The sequence below is a fragment of the Conger conger genome, chromosome 3 (assembly GCF_963514075.1).
Source record: "Conger conger chromosome 3, fConCon1.1, whole genome shotgun sequence".
Taxonomy (NCBI): Eukaryota; Metazoa; Chordata; class Actinopteri; order Anguilliformes; family Congridae; genus Conger; species Conger conger.
The window spans coordinates 11,288,423-11,294,371 of record NC_083762.1 but is presented as its reverse complement, the minus strand read 5'-3'; positions in this window follow the sequence as shown (position 1 = coordinate 11,294,371).

Genomic DNA, 5,949 nt, shown 5'->3' with positions numbered 1-5,949 from the left:
AAGGGGAATCAGGAAGATAATGTAAATATTATTTTATTCAAGAACTCTGTGATTGGTAGTCTGTATGTTTTTACATAATCTTCTCCTGGTATGAGTCTTTTGCATTCGGTGGGCTATTGTTCTCCTTACGTAATCCCAACAAAGAACAGCTCATGAGCGGATATCACATGCTACCCATATCCATTGTGATACACTCAGTAGATGCAGAGGAAGGAAGTGTTCCAAGGTTTTCTTGACCAACAACAACACAAAACACAACCAGCTACCAATGTTGATGTACACATTAACAGTGAAAGATATATAGTACTTTTACATTGCAAACATTATTTTATGATGATGAGATGATGATGTTATTATATTATTATTATTATTTGTTGTAGTAGCAGTAGTCGTAGTAGTAGTGGCAGTAGTAGTAGTAGTAGTAGTAGTAGTAGTAGTAGTAGTGGTAGTAGCAGTAGTCGTAGTAGTAGTAGTAGTAGTAGTAGTAGTAGTAGCAGCAGTGGTAGTGGTAGTAGCAGTAGTAGTAGTAGTAATAGCAGTAGTAGCATTGCTATTATGCCTGGACATCCATGACTCTTCTAGCTAGGATCAAAACACCAACCCTAGCCATGTTATAAACATGATGAAAGCTGTTGAAGTTCTTTCTGGAAATTCAAAATTAGGCCTAAATGAATAATGGATCAGACTGTAGACCCAAAAAAGTTGACTTGATCAGCACTGTGGGCGGAGAATTAAAATGCAGGAGAGGAAAACTGGTTACAGAAAAACGCTTATGAATAAAACATTTAAGGGCGCTACTTTTCTCACAATACTTATTTTATGCAATTCCATTTCTTTGGTGTTCAATAAATTTGACAACAATTTGGAAATTATGCAAAAAAAGAAATCGTTCTTAAGCTTATTGTGGTTAGAGTTATTCTGAATGTATCTACCCAAATACTGGGTGTGCAATTCAGAGAGGGATTTTTTGTCATTCACAAAAACATAAACTGCAGTGTTCCTGCAAGAAACTCAGTACTCAGGCACAGGCTGGATTATTTGCTTGGGTAGACTCAGGCTAACTCAGGCTTCAATATTGGGGTTGTGGTTTTTGTCCATTGTGCATCCTTGCAAATCCATTGTAGAAACACCACTCTAAATTCTATGTAAACATTTAGGGCAACACTGACTGGGTGAAGTTTCAATTGACTGGACGTTGTTGTTTGTATCTGTTTAGTAAACTTCAAGTCATCAAGCATCATGCCAGAAGACTAGAGTCTTGACTAGAGTTTCAAAAGCAAATCTTTAATCTGAATTTAAATGCTGACAGAAAATGCTAAAATTAAAATAAAATGCACAAATCTAGTCTAAACTTACTCTTCAGTCTAAATCATAATGTATTGTAGCACCGCTGTCTCCTAACATGATCCTGTTACTTCATCTTCAACCAGTTTCTACAGAACCTGTGAAATTACCATTCTGGCAGGGCCTGGATAGTGAAATCAGGCCCTGGAATCCAAATCCAGTCCTGGTTTTCTTTTCTTCAAGGTAATTAAGTGAACATTTGTACGACTGGCTCCCAAGAAAAGGCAAGATGGACAGTCAGCAGTTCTTAGCCCTTGAGGACTGTGATTACAGTAACAGGCTGCTCGGAGGCTACGGTAGCCTCGTGGCTAAGATACACGACTGGGACCTGGAAGGTTGGTGGTTCAAGCTCAGGTGTAGCCACGATCAGATCAGCACATCTGCTGGGCCCTTGAGCAAGGCCCTTAACTCTGCATTGCTCCGAGGGGGGGGGGGGTTGTCCCCTGCTTAGTCTAATCAACTGTATGTCACTATGGTTAGCCCCTAGCTCCGTGCCTGACCAGAACCAATGGCAGTGGGTCTCTGTTCACCTCCCCACTGAGGTATAAATGGCCTGAACCCTGCTGACCCGCCAGCTCCCATGCATCCCCACACCACGCCCGTCAATCCTCAACGGCTTAATGTTCCTGTCTACCTCAATGGCTGCTTTGGTATTCCTGGGTAAACCCCAGGTCTGGGTGCTGGATCGCAATGAGCCATAAGCCTTATCCACAAGAGAGCAGGCGCCCCATCTGTCAGAATATCCATAGCTCATAGATGAATTCTGTTCCAGGACTGAGATCCAGTCAAGGTCCAAATTGATAGATTTGATTTCCTGGACAGAACTGTGAATGCTTTAGAATTGAGAGTGAATGGATTTCTTTATATTTTTTTAAGAGGCTTGAGAAATGTAACATTGCGGCCTGAATTGATCCAGCCCGAAAAAGACTGAGGTGGATTGTGTGGAAATGGAAAAAGAAATATGACCTACATAATACACAGAAGTGGTGTTTTAAAGGCTGTCTGATTCACTGCAGAAATGTGTGATGTCAAAGGCGAGCAACTCGTATGCTGACTCCAGGGACTCAAATATTGACTCACTGTATTAGGTATGGGGTAACATCATGTGTTACTTAGAATTGTATGCATGTTCATTTCAATTTTAGAAATATAGTGCTTTTTACAGAGCTACACAAAGGAGGGCAAAAAAGAAAAGGAGTCGAACACCAGGCTGAAACCCCCGAATAGCAAGCAAATGAGGCAGCACACACAGGTGGTGGAGTTTATAATGGAGTCATACACTGCATTACTCTGTGTGGTACGAGAAGTAGTAGTTGTATTGGTAGTACTAGTGATATATATGTATATAGCAGTCATATATAGTAGTTGTATATGGGCTGGTAGATGTAAAAGTAACAGACATAATTGTGGGGCTAGTACTTGTAACATACATGACAGTGTTGTTGTACCTGCTGTGGCTGTGGTTGTGGCAGTAGTAGTAGTTCTGAAAAAAAAAAAGCAGCTCAAGCTAGGTTTTGAAACAGCTGGGAGCTGGTTGACCAACTATCAGCTCAGACAAGTTACCAACACTAGCTGGTTGACCAGCTCAATTTTCAAGATGGCCGAGCTGGCAGGGGGTAGTATGTGTTGTTGGTAGCGTAAGTAACTTACCGTAACGTTTTGATTGTTCTGTGCACAGGAATATGAACTGACCACATGAGTGGATGTGAATTGAGCGTATAGCATGAGTAAGGGAGAGAGAAATGGGCACAACAGTGCCTGTGACAATGACAGATCTCTAAAAGGGGCTCACAGAGAGAGCCTTCATCCCTGCAGGCTTTATTTTGCACTTAGGATCACCGCGGTCCTCCTGGGAGCCGGGCTTGCTACGGCAGCCATCCCCGGGTGTCTCCCCGTCCTATTAATTAGGATTGCTCTCTCCCAGTGTGGCCATCTCCATTCAAACCCTGCACTGTATTCTGACAATCAAGACAGGGAGGGGCCAACCCTGTCTGATGTTTTTCGTTTATTTTTTGGTCGGGTTATTTTTGTCCGTCAGGGTCATCTTCACGCGGTTGCCAGGCTTCTGACGAGCGGATGCCTGAGCACTGGTTACAGTGGGCTGGACGCCGGCATGTGGTAGGCTCTCGATAAAGGCCCCATTGATGTGTGCTCTTCAGGGCTCTCCAAAGCCTGTGCTGAGGGGTTTTGGCAGCATGAATGGTGCCATTGTTTATACATGTTAGTCAATGGTGGGCTGTGGGTTCCCCATAGGGGGAGCTTTTTACTGCAGCCAAAATGGCTGACGGCAGATTGTGCATCAGCTCTTCACTGGGAGCATTTCTCCACACTTTGATGGCTTTACCATGGGCCGACTATGGGTTTGTGTGGAGGATGGGGGAAGGTATGATACAAGAAGGTTGCTTTCTACCGGACCGAAAGCCATGCTATATTTGTGTTGCTTTTATTGTGATATTCTGTAATCTCACTCACCTCTGGGAAGTTTTAAATCTGGTTCAGAGAAGCTGTGGTGATGTAATGTACGTATTTCTGATCTCTATAACTCCCACACTCCCACACGCACGCCTACTGATCCCAGCTAAGATGGCTCAGCTAAGATGGGGCATGGCAGCGCTGAATCCGTAATCAAGCTTTCATCTCTGGCGAGTACCTGCCAATTAGGATCGGGGGGGCCGTTACGTAATGGGAAACATCAAATGCTCAAAGTGATCTTCCGCAAACAACAAAGGGTGTGATCTTTCCGTCTCTGGGTGTTTGATGAACTGAAAGGCAACGTGAGGTTGCATCAGCTGGAACTGAAAGAGACGTCTCAGTGTCTCCACATAAACACCGTATGTGATGTTTCGCGTGACTCTGTTGGAACGCGGCACAAAGCAAAACATTGCGCCAAAGCAGACACGTAAACAAATCCTGTATCCCAGACACCATGCACAACTCTGTTTGTGAAACCGTCAACCCGATTATTTCCTCCGATTAGAAGTTCCCTTTGATCACCAGGCTTTAAGAACGAAAGAATAATGACATATACAGATACTGTATGTATCTGAGCCATCTTTCCATTTAAATCTCCATTTTGTATGTCAGGCAAGGAAATCTGAACTCCCAATGTATGAATTCATTGTGATGATACGATAATGGCATCTTTACTCTTGACAGCATATCTTAGACCTTGTTCGCACAATACCCCCCCCCCCCCCCCCACCACCACCACCCCCCTCCCAAACCCAGTCCAGCCCCCAGCTTGTTAAACTGTTCACTGCCTTGTGAACAATGCGTGCTGTGTGGACACTGAAGTGTTCAAGCCCCCCCTGCCTCTTCTAACGTATGGGAAAGTCGATACGCATCGACGCCCAGCCACCATCGCAGAATGGTTTCAGACATTAGTGCCCACTGGCCAACCTTCAGTAAAGCACTTGATAGTGGGAAGGGGAAACACAGAGCAGGGTCAAGGAAGGAGGCGGGTGGGGGCGGGGCGGTCTTTCGGGGGAGGGGGGGGGTGGTGTCGCTCATCAAAGCATGCCCCGCTCTGCTCTTTAATCCCTCCAGCGCACACAGCCATTCCATTGCCCCCGTTAAACGAGTGTCTTTGGACCTTTCGACATTCCATTACTGCCCTAAATGTCGGGTCCATTGCAGCGCCAAAGGCTGAATTGGAATCATGTGTGGCGCAGTGTGTACCGGTGGCCATTACCACCATGTTCAAGTACTCAAATAAGTCAATGAAATGGTACACTAATTAATTTCACGCACACATACACACATTTTCTCAGCGTCAGCACTCCCATTAAGCATCTTCATGACTCCCCCCCCCCCCCCCCCCCAAAGACAAATGAAAAACAAACACATACACACAATACAATATGAACTATAAAGCGCATATTTGAAATGTCCTACCCAGGCATAACTGCGTGTGTCTGACTTCCATCACATCTGCTTTTAAGGTAGGCACACACATTTTCATTAACTTCCAGAGCTGTTGCTGCGGGCTAGCTAATTACCTTTTAAGTACAGTAACGGCAATGCAATTTCAGGTCTGTTCTCATTTGTTGCTTTACTGCTTTCCCCTCCGCACCCCACCCCCCACAGACTGGTGTTGAAATGCTATAGCCACCTCAGCACAGCCATTTCTGCCTCTACCACCGGGGAACACCACCGCCTCTTCCGGGGCTGGTTCCGCTTGCGGATCTGAATCCAATAGAACACCTTTGGGTTGCGGTGGAACGGGGGATTCACAGCATGAATATGCAGCTGCCAAATCTGCAGAAATTGCGTGTGGCAATCATGTCAACATGGAACAGAATCTCAAAGGAATGTTTTCAACATCGTGCGGATTCTATGTCACAAATAATTGAATCTGTTTAAAGAGCAAAGTATTTGTATTAGTATATCCAGTCTTAGTATAGTGTTCCAAATAAAGGGCTCAGTCAGAGTATTATTATTTTTACAGTCTTATCACCACAATAAAATTATATTTTGCCACATAATGGTTAAAAATGAATGTTATTGCTCATGTTTTTTGCCGTGACTATATTGAGGCATTGTGACATCAATTATTCTCAGTTGCAAATGAAATACAGAAATAGAAAAATCTTAATTAAATGAATC